At 27.7% G+C, this 16,330-nt stretch overlaps 1 pseudogene; it reads left to right on the top strand.

The window, feature by feature from the left end:
- Nucleotides 1-13,553: 13,553 nt before the first annotated feature.
- On the top strand, nt 13,554-14,168 carry LOC139906261 (large ribosomal subunit protein uL18-like; annotated as a pseudogene).
- Nucleotides 14,169-16,330: the final 2,162 nt, after the last annotated feature.

The following is a 16,330-nucleotide window of genomic DNA, read 5'->3' as shown; positions in this document are numbered from 1 at the left end:
ATAAGAAGTCAAGTTATGTGTAATTTTTTTAAATTTGTCCTTTCTGTAATTAAATAAATACTTTAGAAAAATAAACAATCTTTTGAAAGTTATAAAGAAATTTCCAAAATTAATTTTTTTCTCTTTTTTTCAATGGTAGAAAATCACAAGGCACACCAAAAGAAAATTAAACTATTTAATCTATAAAAAAAACTATACTAAAATGTTTTATCAGTAGAGTGCAATACCTCTGCCTAAAATTCAATTGAGTTATGTATGTCGTTTTGTTTTACCTTGACCTCTCAAAATTGAGTTGCCTTTTATTTTGATCATATATAAGCTTAGTACAAATAATAAAAATCAATTTGTAAATTTAGATATAGCCCTCGTGACTAACAAAAACGCTAATTAAGCAACAAACAGAGACAAAACTATAGTTCACGTTGGTAAAAAACAAAATTGCTGATTTTTGTCAACATACGTGTGGACATGTCTAACAACACAATAATGATTAAATTTGCAAATCCCATTATAATTAAATTATTAATTACAAAAAAAAAACGGTTTCTTTTTTATCAAAATAGTGTTGAACTTTTTGTGCAAGTTGTACCAAATTTCCAAAAATTTGAAAAATGAAATATTAAGTGTTAATTTAGTTCAATCGTAGTTAGTAATTGTAGAGTAATTTCCAAGTATACAAAGCAGTTCTTAGCGGCAAAAAAATAAATATATATATCTCATTGTCAGCTATATTTTGATCATGGGTTATTCGCTTTGCAATTTGGAATATAGCTTGGGACTGCCTTGTTAAATAAATACAGGTGTAGAAAATACGCTCACGGATATTACCTAAGAAAATTGTTCCTGTTGGTATAACATATCAAAATAACAGTTTTTTTATATAAATGAAATGCATTAAAAAATTACTTTTATAAAAAATAAACTTTGTGTATAAAAAGTTGTACATTTTAACATAACATTCCTAGGATTATTTCCCCTTAGTTTAATTTATTTTAGCTAAAGAACATGAACCAAGATGTGTCATTGGTTGTTTTTTCTCATTCATATCTGAATACCAAGTAAGCATTGAAAAGAATTTATGTATAATTGTAGGATAATAAATTGTGGCCTATTTTCAATGAAAATATATTCATCTGTATAACAATCTTGTTAGTTATCCTGATTAGTGTTGTGTCGTAAAATTCTCATCAGTAGTGTGTGAGGATCTTTCTTTATTAGAACTGAAGATTGCAGTCCCGTCCAGTTCAGTCCTGCATATCAGTCTGATAAAGTTAAGTACTTTATGACGTAACTCAGCTTTTAATCATTTCTATTACTGACAGTCAAAAGGAGGAATGGTAATAAAGACTGGTTCTAAGACTAGACTGGACCGGACCACATAAATAAAGACTGATAGAACACTTATCCCCAGGGATAAATTAGACCACTATTACCTTCTTTTGGATTGTTTTTCCATTGAAAATATATATTTTTCTTGAAAGGGATTATAATTTGTATATGATATTATAATTTATCGTTGTATCGTTCGAGACTACTGTTAGATTCATTAGAAAAAACTTTGTTCTGAAGCAGATCTTGTATAGTAATGATTAATTATATTATCTTTGTATCTCATTTTTAAAACTATTTTCCTTAATTGTTTTTTCTGAGAAAATTAATTTTCTCCATAGATTCTTTGAATATATTGTAACAACTTTTGATCAAACATATATTTTTGAGATATAAACAGGTTTGTTTCCTTTCGATTTATTTGAAACGGAGACTTATCAAAGAACTTAAAAACATTTTTTTACCAGCTATCTCATGATTTTAAAGACAAACGTCTTTAGTTTTAAGAAAAGTGATGGTAGTTTTAGTTATATAGTAGTAAAATATTTTATCTCAAACATGGGTTCAGACCAACTTATGCTGTTTATTCTCCTTTTGATTGGAGATGAGATGGAAGTGTTAGAACTAGTCTCAGAAGTTCCAAAAGAAAACAATTTTTACATTCATAGTTCACTTGAATTATTTAGGACATTGATTTTTGGAACTTTTTAGATTGCGTACAACCTGAAAGAGTATCAAGATCTCCGAATATCAAAAGTATTCCAAATTTGTCAAAATTTTTGACTGAATTATATATAACTTTTTGTTAGATATCCGATGGGGTCACCCTCTCCATTTTTGTATCTCAAATTATTAATGATACAAATCAAATTGGTAGTGTATAACTAAGTATTTACCAAACACTGTTCCTTTGGCCTCTTCAAACCTTTTCAATGCCTTGATTCCAGGAGACGTAAATTATTAATTTAACGTTTTATCCCATTCAATATTTATTTCTCGAATGACTGCTTGATTTGAAAGACATCGATTAGACAAAGTTTTTTTGTGTTATTCATGAAGATTATTTAGATCTACTTAAAAGAAAAAGTTTCCTGAAAGAGACAATAAATTTCTCTTAATTCAATTACTTTTGAAAAACATGAAGCTGCAGTGCATCATAATAGACTTCCTACTATTAATTTATAAACATAAACAGAGCTGCCCCATGCCAATATTAGTGAACACATTAGAAAATTATATTAACATGATGACCCTTCTTTGATTGAAATCGCTCGCTATGTCGTCTGAATAATTTTATAATATTTATTTTAAACACACGCGCTTGGCTTCTCATGCGCTACCTGTTGTTTCTTACTTATGTTTTTTTATTATTATCTCACACAAGAGTCTCGTAAGTTTTTAAATTATTTTATTTCAGATACTGCTGTTTCTAATCAACTATATTGTTTGCACAAATAATGACACTGTGGATGGATAAATTATAAAAGAAAATCTTTATGTCGTCTTGATTTTAAAAATATGTTAATTTCAGATCTTGCAAATAAATTTAAAAAAAAAAAATACTTTTGAACAAGTAGGTTTAGCATAAACTACACCTTTTAACCTGATAATTCGCCTACTGCAGGCTAAATACTTCTTTCTCTGATAATGAAGTGAATTGAGTAAATGTCCTCTTTTGTTGTCGAATCATTACCTAGCGGGACATTGGGATTGTTTAAGATGCATTCTGTTGTTTGGAGAGTATATATTATATTAAGTCCCCTTTCAATTTATTTTACAATGGGCCGGTTAAGTTTATTGATGGTATCAATATAGGGCAAAAAAATTATTGAAAAAATTTGGAAGGTTTTTTGGTTTGGAACTTTAATTATGATGCATTGATATACCAACACTCTATCTGTTGTTGGATATATCTTCATATGATGGACATTATTAGACGTAGTTTTTCTGTATTCCCGTACCACCTAAACGAAGTGAGCATAGCACAGTTTGAAATATCTAGGATATGGAAAATATTTTCAAACTTTAGTACTGAATATATTCTTTATTTTTTTAATGATTTGAAACAACATCTTGAAGGATCTGTGGATTTTAAACTCTTCTCCTAGCAACAATAATTGATTTAATATGATGTTCTCGTCTAAGATAATTGACGAAATAAAATAATTACGATCAGTTTTATGGTCATTTTCTGTGCTTTAAAACTAAAATCATAGACAACACAATAGTCACATATATTTGAAAAAAAAAATATTGAATTTATATACGAAGTTCCAAATAAAACTTATCACATCAAAGGAAACGTCAATTTATTTAAATTAAATCAAAAGAAAATCTTTCTTTTTTACATGGATCCAGCATCTGCGATGTAATATTAAAAAAATACGTGTAACAACAGCGTCATCGATCAATCTAAATATAAAGGGTCTATGGTTTTCATATAACAAAAGATTTTATATTTTAACCCAAAGAATAGTAACTTATTTAATGCATAGTCCAAATTTCTGACTTTTTATAAATTATAGTTTTTTTTCCATAACTATAATATAAAAAAAATTTGTTGTTTGGAAATTTGAAAAATTTAAAGATTATTTTTAAACATAAAATTTTTTATTTTTTGATTAGAAATAGAGAAATTTGTAATACTTAAAAGAACTTTTTTTGGAACGACTCAGACTAATGGACAAAGAGCTCCGAAAAACTTATTATTTTTAACTCAATTTGCGCTGATTTGATATTTGGTTGTTCCTAGTAAAGTGAGTATTCTATAATATTTACTTATCCCCTTATAAGTGTAACTTCCTCTAACCAATTAAGACAAAATTGAAAAAAATAAACTAACTTACTATTCTTGCTTTTGTTTATCAAAAAAATCAATACGTTTCTATACTAAATTAGATTTGTATGTAAAAACCTCGTGGTTTTCGTACTTTTTTCTTCATCAGTTTAATTTTGTATGTTTTTTTGACTAATTTTATATTAATATTTACTTCCATGAAGTTTTTGAGCTAAAAATTTGTACTAATGCATAAAATCGAAAATTATAAAACTGATATATATTGATATTTATTCTACTATATGATTTTTTTTTTTAATGTCAGTTTATATTTTTTAAGAAGTCAAATTATTAATAAATACAATTACAATTATTTTAAATCATTAATTAACTGATATAAAATATAACTGATGACTTGTCAAATATTTGAATTATATTATTTACTTATGACGGAAGTTAGATCAATAAGTTTGATTAGTTAATTTAAATATGCTAAGTCTAAATGTAATATGTTACATCTTTTTATTGTAAAAAAATATTATTCTTATCAATAAATAAAAATAAAGGTACTCATATGTAATTTCAATTAGACTATTCGAAAAAATATAGTTTGTGATCATAAACTTAATTTATTTTCAAAAAAAGACACCTTACTGTGGGATCATTCTACACCATGACGACCACATATTTTAGAATTGTATTATTTATTTTCAGGATATAGATGCTACTTAGGTATAAAACACCCAAAAATTTAAGATCAATCGGTTTATATATTCCAGTGATATAAAAAAATAAATTTAGGAAAAAAACAAACATATTTTTTTCAAGAAATTGGACTTTATAAGAGATAATTTATTTTACTTAATTTATATAATTTAGAAAAATAAAGAAAATATTTTTTGAATATGAAAATATGTATAACAAACTATATTCTATTTCTTTTTTTTCGGGTAAATATATCACTGAATCAAAGAAAATATTTTCCAAAAATTCACATTATTAGCCATAAAACACAAAAATTTGTGTCATAAAGGTCAATTCTACATTTCTTAGGGTCAAAGAAATCAAGAACACACACTTTCAATCAATGTTTTAAAAAAGTTTTGTTTTTTTACATGTGTCATTATTTAAATCCACATACTATTCTTGACATTAAAATCAATTTGATTTTTCTTATTAAATATGACTTTTAAAGAATAAGTTCAGGATATAATTCTATATTAATTTTCCAATGTATACTTGTTGACTTAAGAAGAGTTAAATACTTTTATTTACACATATTTTTTTGTCTTTTCCTCTCAAAATGCAGATGTTATACATTATAAAATAAACTATTAATGTTTAACTATACAAATAAAGAGTATTTAATGAAATTTGCTATGAGTAAAATAATTTTTTTTTCCTGTATTTATTTAATAAATTAATTTAATTTACATCAAAAATTTAAAAGTTGACATATGTAGGGGAGACCCATATCAGTTTGCTACACTTTTTTGCTTTTGACTTATTTAATAGAAGTTGGTTTTGACATAGTCAATAGGGTTATTTGTTTTTTTGACTTTATTTTTATTACGGCTAGTGTTGAAAAGTTGTGAGATGGGAAGAAAATTCATTATGCAAAATTGAATTCTTCTTAGAATTATGAAAATGTACACAATAAGAAAACATTTTTAGTTATTTTGCATTAAATTATTGTGAGTAACATTTTCTTACCTTTAGAAAGTAATCAAAAAGTTTTTTATCGAAAATGTACCAAAAAAAAAAAAAAAAGCAAGCTAGATAAATTCGATGAAGCATATAACACACATTGTTTTTACATTTTATGAAAAGAAACCAAACAAAAATCTTATGTTAATCTCTAAGAAACTTTAATAATATTTTTTATAAGTTAAAATAAAGTCTATTATATAAATTTATATAAAATATGGATTAATGCAGTATTTTAATCTAAATTGACGAAGTAAATTTTTTCTACTTTTATACTCTGATATATTAGAGCCCTCTATAGATGAAATTGTGGGGCAATGAAATTTCGCAAAGGTGATTTTCTTATCATATCACAACTTTTCAGAGGTACCTTTATTCAAAATTCGAAAATAGTCGAAAAACAAACCGGCCTAAAATCAAACCAAAATTTAACACAATATACTTTTAGCAATATGTTTGATTTTATTTATAGAATATAGCTTAGCTAATTCTTTATGTAATTCCTTCTGTAACAAGGTAGGATTGCATCTGTTTAAAAAAAAACGAATTTGTTTTAGAAACATAGAAAATTAGAATAAGGAATATTTTTTGGGAATAAATAACACAGCCTTCGCATCCATTGAACTATTAACTTTAATACACAATTTACGGACACAATTAGTGTTGTGTCAATCCTTATTTATTCGAACCAGTCGAGTCTTAGACCCGTTCCTATGAGTCCTTGGGATCGGTCCGTCATACTACAGTACTACTACTCTCATTTATTATAAAATAAATAATATTGAGGGAAGTCATCAAGAACCAAACTTTTAAGTTTAAGGATTGATATAAAAGACTTAACTGGACTGGACCAACACTAAACTGGACGGAACTGCTGTCTTTAGTCCTTAATAAGGACTGGCACAAAACCTAGTACCAGTCCTTGCCATACAAATATGCTTACTCTGAAACGTAATAAATATTAACAATATGAGAAAAATTATAGCGTCATATGAAATTTACTTAATTATTTCAAATAAGCTTTTATTTATTGTATATCTTTAATAAAAGGGACCAAAATTATTGATTTCTGTGTTAAATATTTGTAATGTAAACTCTATGACAATATATTTTTTTGATGTTTGAGAAAAATTGACTATTACAACAGGCCCTCGGTCTTCTCTACACATAAAAATACAATTTTATATATATATATAAAAATACATGTTTGTATATGGGCATGTTAAAAAAAGAAAACAAATATCAACATTGTAACTCTGGCAATTTTAAGAATGTTTGGGTGAGATTAACTACGATGAGCTGTGCCCAAGGCGGAGGGGGAGAAGGAAATAACAATTTCAAAAATTATACCGATGTTGATCCTCAATTATACTCTGAGTCCAATAAGAAATTACAATTATAACTTGGAAAGAAATTGTCAAGGTTACTCCCCGTCTTTTATGAGAACAGACGAATAGTAAATCAGGTTTTGAACATAATTGTATCTTTTTAGGAAAGAAAGCTCACTTTTCAGGAATTAAATACTAATGACGATTGCTAAGGAAAAGAAAATACTTTTTTCAGATTACCAATTCCAAAAAATGGGACAGGTAAAGAATTCACACAATTTTTATTAAACCTTTAACGTCATACGTATCATATTTAGAAAATGATTTTGGAATCTTTGATTTGAGAAGATTAACAATTTTCTAGCCCTGAAACTTACTTAAATCAATCACAAATAAATAATTAATTGATCACTGACAAAAATGGCACTTTGTTACGGATGACCTCCGAGTGCTGCAAACGTATTTGATCATCGAATAAATGCTACAGTATATGTTTTAAAAAATATCAAGTTTTTTTATAAACAGTATCAAGAACAGTCAATTAGTTACTTTGAATTAAAACTTCAGTTGATTTTTGTATCATAAACTCAAAAATCTCAATATAAAAAGTGATCGAAATCTCTGATCTCGTGTCAAGCAGGATAGTGAGGGCCCACTTATCATGATTTCCCTTTTACTTTGTGACTTAGAAACCGCCAAAATCGTCCAAAGCCCTACTTTTTGAAGAAAATATACAATCAAAATTACAATAATCCCAGCCCATCTATGATTGTGTTCGATGACACTATCGTCGTAGTGTCCCTTTCAACTGTAGATCGTGTCATCAATGAAGACTTACAGTACCACGGCTATGCACGTTGCAAGAGAGAGAAATATCCCACTCACTATATGTTTGATCAAATTAAAACAGAAGCCTCCTATGAAAGAATTTGTTTGGTTTTTTGCAGATATGAAAAGTATATGTCGAAACCATAAGCATAATGCAAAAATCCATAGGCAAAAAGTTTTAATACCATGGGATAATGAAGGCTAAGTACCTCCAGTAAGTTATAGTTTTTGGCGTTGTTAGCAGCTAAGGTCACGTTATCCTCCCTTCATTTTCAAGAGGGGCCTGCAATTTAATACCATGGTCTCACACCAAAGTATTCCCCTGGATCCGCAGGATCATGAAGATCACCCTTAAATCTGTTAGCAAGACTTTCTTTATCCTTTCACATGAGCAAAAAAACACACTCTACTTTCTTGATTGTGATAATGTGATGTACCAAGTTCTTGGGCTCCTAACTTTCCGAAATTGAATCCTTTAGACTATTTTGTCAGAGGCAATGTTCAAAGGACTTTTAATGAAGGTACACACAGTACCACTAGACCCTTGAGAGCTTGGATAAAGAGGGCATTTGGACCTTAAGGAGTAGAACAGTCAAGATGGCAGTGGTACATTTATGGGGACATTGTGAATGTGTAGTTCAAGTTATAGGGTATTTTATTGATTGAATGACAAATTTATCTTAGGATGTTAATTTTAGTTAATATTAAAAAAATGGTTAAGTGAAAAGTCAGAGCAATGTTTTACTGAATTTCTTGGCTTGCAAATGTTTAGATGAATCATAAATTTAGGTTAATGAAGCCTGAAAAAGTAGAATAGTATCTTTTAATATCAAAAATGAGGGCTCTCTTGACTTGGCTTGCTAAAAAATTAAGAGACATTTGACGTTTGAATCCCTGACTCAGATCTTTTTATTGAAATTACATACAAACATCCATATAAAAGTGTATGGAAAATGAAAGTACAAAAGAAATTATACTTTATAACGAATTATTTTATTAATGGTTTGATTAACTCCATCATTAAGTAAAAACCGATAAACTACATTTAACATTCTTCCATCCCTTTAGACATTATGATTAATTACATACAAACATCCATATAAAAGTGTATGGAAAATGAAAGTACCTCAAAAGGTTTTTTTAAAATGGTTGGATACATACCCAAATTATACTTTATAACGAATTATTTTATTAATGGTTTGATTAACTCCATCATTAAGTAAAACTTCTCGATAAACTACATTTAACGTTCTTCCATCCCTTAAGACATTATGATTACAATAATTAGAAATATGTTCCCCTTTTACCTTGATGAAAATACTTACAAAGACTAAATCGCCTTTTTCCCTTAGTAAAAATTATTCTTTTTTAAAATATGCATCTTTGGGTACGTTTTTTAATCGACAACCAATACCTTAAAAAAATTGAAACAGGGTGAATTAATCTCGTTTTATGAAGAAAAAAAACTTAATGGGTAAAAAACAAACTTGCCCTCCAGAGCCCAAGAATCTGGTCCGACTAGAATAAAACATTGTCTAAGGTACGTAACTCAGAATTCTAAAAAACTTTTGTCTCTGTTTATGACATAATTACACTATGCGTTTTTATCAGGGTACATGCAACAATAATATATAATATAATATAGTACTTGCCTTTTTTTAAGTGTGGCGAACTGAATTTTAGCTACACACTTTCAAAATTAGTAATGCACAGGAAAAAGTTAAACTTGTTTTTTATAAATATAGATTTACATAGTTAGTTATTAGCAGTTTAGTCATTCATATCAGTTACGTGACTATTTTTATATCTTGGCACGTACTCATTTGAATAAATATCTCAATCAAATAGTTATTTGTACCAAATTAACAAGATAAACCTATAATACTCCTAAAAGGAAGATATGTTCCTAATTAGAAGAAGCCTATTGGCATTCATTTCAAAGATTGGACACATTGAGCATAATTATTTGAAAAGAACAAATAAATATTTTATTCTGAAGACACTAAATCATAAGTACAAATAAAAATCTTAGTTTTTTTTGCAAGAACAGTTGTTAATACTGTAATATTTGATTATATTAAATAAGACTGTTTATGAATCTTTAAGAATATTAAAAGATACAAATGATGACAATAACATTTTGAAGAACATAATTGTAGCACTATGAATTAATGCTAATAAAAAATATGAGCAATAAAATATTGAAAGCTTTCGTCTCACAGTCGACTTCACTAATATATTAGGAAGGCAATTTTAAATTAAAACAACGTGATAATCCAAATCGTGGTTTGAAAAATCTTTTATTTTTTGTAAATCTTTGGCCAAAAAGTTTTAGAAATTCTACATCAACTACAATAGGCCTCATTATTTATGCGACTACTTAATAGTATATGGCCAACATTTTTCTCGAATGTTTATTTTACAAAAACCTTCTTAGTTTTGAATACATTGAGAAAAAAATTAAGTAAACAAACGTAAAACAAAAAATTAGGAATTGTAAATCGTAATGCTCCAAGAAGATCTGATGCAAAAAATATGTATATTATTTTCCAAAGTTATGGAACTTTATTGTAGCAGACAGATATAATTTAAAAAATTGAAAAATGTTTATACAGTACATTTGTCAAGCTACACATCTCAAATATTATAGCCTATAGCTATACGGCCAGGATTTTTTTATAAAATGAGTTGTAGGATGTGAGCCAAATTTGTTTTATAATATATTATTAACTTTTATATATTATGCATTGTTTCTTTGAATTTATAGAGAATCATTTATGCAAAACAAAAAATACTCCTGGAAATGAAAAATAAAATTATGGTTAATGATTGATCAGCCTTTCTAAGAAAAATAATAAAATAAATATAATGATTACATGTATGTAAGTGTATAATTGTCCAATGCTTGCTTTGTACAAAAGATATTTGGCAAACAATGCCTTCCAAAAAATATAATGTTAAGTGCTAGGTTAATATATTCCTAGTATATTGATTGCCTGTCTTATCATTGCAAGTAATTTCATTCCCTGGAAAATTCATTACCAGACATTTTATTCCTATTTTGAAGAGGGATGTTTTGTGACGTCAGACAGTTTATATTAATAAACTAGTAATTAGTTCTGATTAACACTGTACAGGGAAAGGCCCAAAAACGAGAATAGAAAGAGATTTTGTTTGATCGTTTAAATCAAGAGAAGAAATGAGAAAGATTCTACTAATAAAATTGTTCCATTGATTTTAAAGATTTATAATGATTATTTCTACGATAATCCCTCAACCATCATCAGTCTTCTGGGTGAAGACAATGCCCTCACGGTGGATTTACTTCAGAGACATAAACCGTATGACGTCACCAAATTACTACTCTTCAAAATGGAATGAAATGTCTGGGGAGTAATTTTACAGGTTTTATTTTTACTGGGAATGTAATAACCGGTTACGATTATGTATATACCGGGTGATGAATATATTTTTGCAGATATGTTTCTTTCTATAAATTATAACTTAACACCATAAGTGTCTAGAAGCCAGGTAAGGATCTTGTCGACCAAAATGGCCTTGTAGGCGTGTTGGTTGATTCTTCCTGTATAACATACTACCGGTCCAAACCATGAAATTTAGCTGCTTCTGTTACCTAGTGATGATGCCGTGTCTGTAAGGGATGATATCAATAGTCTTGCTTAAAAACAGTCATATTGGGCATTGTGGATGGCCTCATTGTCCGTGCTCCCTCGGCTGGAGTGCATCTTCGTCTCTGCCATTCAATCGGGGAAAAGGTTTATTTTTTCAAAAAAAAGTATTTGCAATTAATTTATATTACAATTTGAACATTTCCAAAAAAGTCTATGATAATTAATAAATTTATTAATTATTTATAAACTAAGACATATCTTCCCGAATTTACTTTTAACCCTGTAAAATATGTTTCTATGGAAAAAAATAAACATTTTTTTACTTGCAAATGAATAGCAGTAATTAAAATGACCTTTATTTATATAAACTACACAAAATATAATATTTTTTGTATAAAATGACAAAAATAAACTGATTTTTATTTGTATATGTACTTTAAATGCATTAAAGAAAATTCTTCTTACCTTAATGCACTAATGAATTCTAAAGCTTTACTACAATATTAATATTTTGACAGGGTCAAAGTGTGCATTTTACTTGTCGAGTAGAAGAACGTGAAGAAATTAAGAAATAAGTATACATATATGCACTTTTCATTAAAATACAATCAAAAAATATTTATCTAGTATGCTATAGTTGAAATTGTCAGGCCAATACTTACTCGTAGTCATCAAATAGGATGTAAATATTGTCCCAATTGGGATGAGTGTACGTTTAAAGAAGATATTTGTAATCTTCTTAAATAAGGACAATCGTAAAGTAAAATCAGGAAAAAGATAAACTAATAAATTTCTCTAATAACATATATAAGTACATTATACCAGTGGTTCCCAAAGTGGGGGTCACGACCCTTGTGTAAGGGGGGTCACAGGACACAACCGATGGGTCGATGGATAATTTCCAAAAATAAGAATATCATTTTAATTACCATGTTTCTTCTAGATCAACATAAAAAATGAATCTTACAAGAGATAGTTATCTACAAAAATATAACTGGAATAAGTCCTTTTACTGCCACAGCTAATCATTGATCATATTAATGGAAAATGCACTTATTGAACTTTCATGTGACATAACAAAACCTTTTTGCACAAAAAGAGCTTGAAATGTTGTTTGTCTGCGGGTCACAATTTTAACTTTATTTAATCAAAAAAATAAAATAAAATAAAATAGATAATATAGAAATATTTGCAATTAGTAAATAATATATGCCATATTTGATATTTAAAATATTTTAGATTATTTCTTCGTTATATTTCTTATATTTTTCAATATATGTAAAATTAAATTCTTTATTTTTGATCATTATAATCAAATAACTTACGACTATATTATTTGCCTCTGGGTTGAATTTTATAGGGTTGATATACGTTAAGTCATCTATTTACTTAAAATGCAATTCAAATTATATGTTCATCTCTCTATGAGAAGTATCACAGTCCCACACTGTCTAACCACATATTTTAAGGGTAAAATAAAAAAGAGTTAGGGAAGCACTGCATTAGACTTCTTTGATATCAAAAGTTTGGAATTTGTTTTCCTAAATATTTTTAAATTGAACTTTATTCATCTAAACAAGAAAATAAACATCTATTAACTAAAATAATGTATTTTATCAACGCGTTTTGATTGGAAAATCTGTAAAATATACAAAAGAACTATTTTTATATTGTTCTTTTAAAATTATCTCGAATTGAGATACATGATTTTATAAAATTAAGTATTATAGATTAGAAATATTTATTTCAATAATTTTTACAAAAATTAAAAAAAAAGTGTATTTATTTACTTGCAACAGCTTAAGGACTAATATATTCATCATGTGAGGCAAAATTGACTCATGTTCTTTCACTATTGTAAAAAGAAATACTTGTAATCTATAATACTTTTTTTTTAATAATCGTTGCTCCTATTTTATAAATTACTTTATGTAGCTCTGGCTATTTTATATAATGAATGTAAGAAACTTGATTCCAATCCGGAAAGACAAAGGAAAAACCATATATGTTACAAAGTCAGAAATGGATTGTATATTTAACTGTTGTGATTAAAACCACTTTCCTTGATATAAATACAAGACCAATGCCTTGAGGAACATATGTTTATGGATAGAATTTCATGGTTGAAGATAAGGAAGGAAAACCAGGAGCATTCCGTGCTTGTCTTGATACAGGCTTTGTCTGTACCTCTACTGGTGTCAAGGTATTTGGAGCCATGAAGGGTGCTGCCAATGGAGGACTCGATAACGAAGAAAATCAATCTCTACCGTAGTCATATCTTTGGCAAGCACGTCGCAGACTACACGGAACTACTTCAACAAGGAAAGGCAGAAGCCTAGCAGAAAAATTTGCGAATACATCAAGCACGGAATTACCCCCTGAAGTATAGAAGATAAGCACTTCAAAGCTTTACATCTTATTTGCAAGGACCCATCCAGGCCAAAGAAACCCGTAAAGAAGATCAAAACAAATGCTTTAGTCCCAAAATATTAGTGGCGAAGAAAGAAAAGCCAAGGTCAAGGCTGCATAGTAGAATTCCTTGCTCAAATCGAGGCCTAAAAAGAATAAGTATCACTTCATATCTACTATTATGTACATATATTTACCAATATATATATTACAATGACTAAAAAATATGTATATAATAATTACTAAAAAAATATCAATATATATTCAAACGATTCCAAGGCTGGAAGAGGTTTTAGATCAAATTTCTTTGGTTTTGCTCATGACACTGAAATTAAGAACGAATTCTAGAATTATATTGCAAGTAAAAAAAATTAAATACATAGAAAGATTAGCTCCTGGTTTAATTTAAAGGCCTGGGACCATAAAATGGGGTTTATTAGTAATATCTCTAATTTTCTTTGGATGGTTTTCACCATGAAAAATACAATTTAGTCATCGAGTATTGTAAAAAGCTAATGGGATGCCATGAAAACCATTTAAAATGATTATACATACTCTTTTACTGTCGAAAATCTTTTTTTTTAAATTAAAATCATATCTTAGACTTAAAGGGCAATAATAGTGGATATAATACGGGGGTACAGTGTTATTATTTTTTTAACAAAAAAAACAATTATTATATGAAGAAAATATATCAAAACTTTCAAAATAATGTTTATTCAGCCAAAAATATTAACTTTTTATCATATAACTATATTTTACTTATACCTAATTCTTTTTCATAAAATTGATAAAAAACATTTAGGAAAAAAATTAATTTGCAAATATTCAAGACACAGTAAAAATAAAGTCTTAAAGTAAATAACAAAACTTATTCCTAAGATTTAAATTAATTTAAAGCAATATAAACTTTTTCAGATCCTCCAGTCCCAGCTAAAGATAGGACAGATCATCATTTTCTCGTATATGGGTCAGTTTGAATCTTCAGACCTAAATACTCGGGGAAAATTAGGCTACTCGAACTTTTGGATCCAGATCTCAAAACAAAAGTTATACGGATAATACAAATTTACTAATACTGTACCTGGGTACTTTGGATCTGGATCCAATACCCAGCTTCTTTTTAGTCCTTTCCTCGAGCTTCCACTCTAACTTAGTTTTACAATTAGCCTTGGTATCAAGTTATTGGATTTTAAGTTGAAAATACAATATTGTGAAAGAGCTACTACATATTATACATCGTACATAAATCTTTTTAAAAGATAATCTTTTTTAAACATACTATTTTTATCTTACATATATTTAGAAGAAAATATTTTGAAGCAAGTTTAGTATGAGATTAATGTAAGAACACATGCGGTTTCTTAAGGATTAAGAATCTGGAAAAGGGCAAGGGAAATTATGGAAGAGATTAGCTGAAGTTATTACATTAAATGATTCCAAAATGTATGTCAATTGATTCAAAATAAGCAAATAAAAATATCTAAATCATATAAAAACCAATTAATCGCTTCCCTCAAATTATATCTTGAGATTTCAGTACAAATTAGATTGAAACAGAAGTCGCCTTAGCATGGCCATTTTGGCATTTTTAAAATTATATGATAATATTTATATATGAACGTTAGTATGATATAATGATTTTTTTTATGAGGGATCTTTTACAAATTAAAGCTCTCCTCAGTCATGCCCAAATATTTTTGTTTCTTTAGCTCTTAATATTAGTGTTTTATTGTTGAGGCTAGAATATATATGAATTGATATAAGTATGGACTAACTTCGTTTTAGTGGGGTCATTAAAAAGTAATACTGATGATTTTTTAACGAATTATCTTCTACATTCATAAAGAAAGAATTTGTCTTTTAGCCGACACCTAATTACTCCGAGAATCGTCCGTTACTCCCAAAAGTTATAATACAAATAATAAAGGCAAGGTGATATCGCAATCTTTGGTTATTTAAAAAAGAAAAACTTCTTGTAAGTAAAAGTATCCTCTTATTCCATTGAATCATTTATCAAAATTCAACTTGTTCAGTCAAATGTAAAAGCTTTGTTAAACGAATTGATAAAGAAAATTAGAGCAAAAAAAAAAAAAATTTAATTCCAGATTATTTTGCGCACACTTAAAATAGGAATAATCATAATGTGAATTCTTCATTTTCATTTTTTCGATCAGATTAATGTATTTTTATGAAGTTGACACACGCAAAAATATAAAAAATAAAAAAAATTACTTATGTATTTAGTTTTTATTAATTAAAAAATCGATATCTATTAGTGTACGTTTCCCATTGTTCAAATCCGGATATAACACTTTTAC

Source organism: Lepeophtheirus salmonis, chromosome 8, assembly GCF_016086655.4.
Source record: "Lepeophtheirus salmonis chromosome 8, UVic_Lsal_1.4, whole genome shotgun sequence".
Classification (NCBI taxonomy): Eukaryota; Metazoa; Arthropoda; class Copepoda; order Siphonostomatoida; family Caligidae; genus Lepeophtheirus; species Lepeophtheirus salmonis.
Note: the sequence above shows the minus strand (reverse complement) of the source record. Positions and strands in the feature narration are given on the sequence as shown.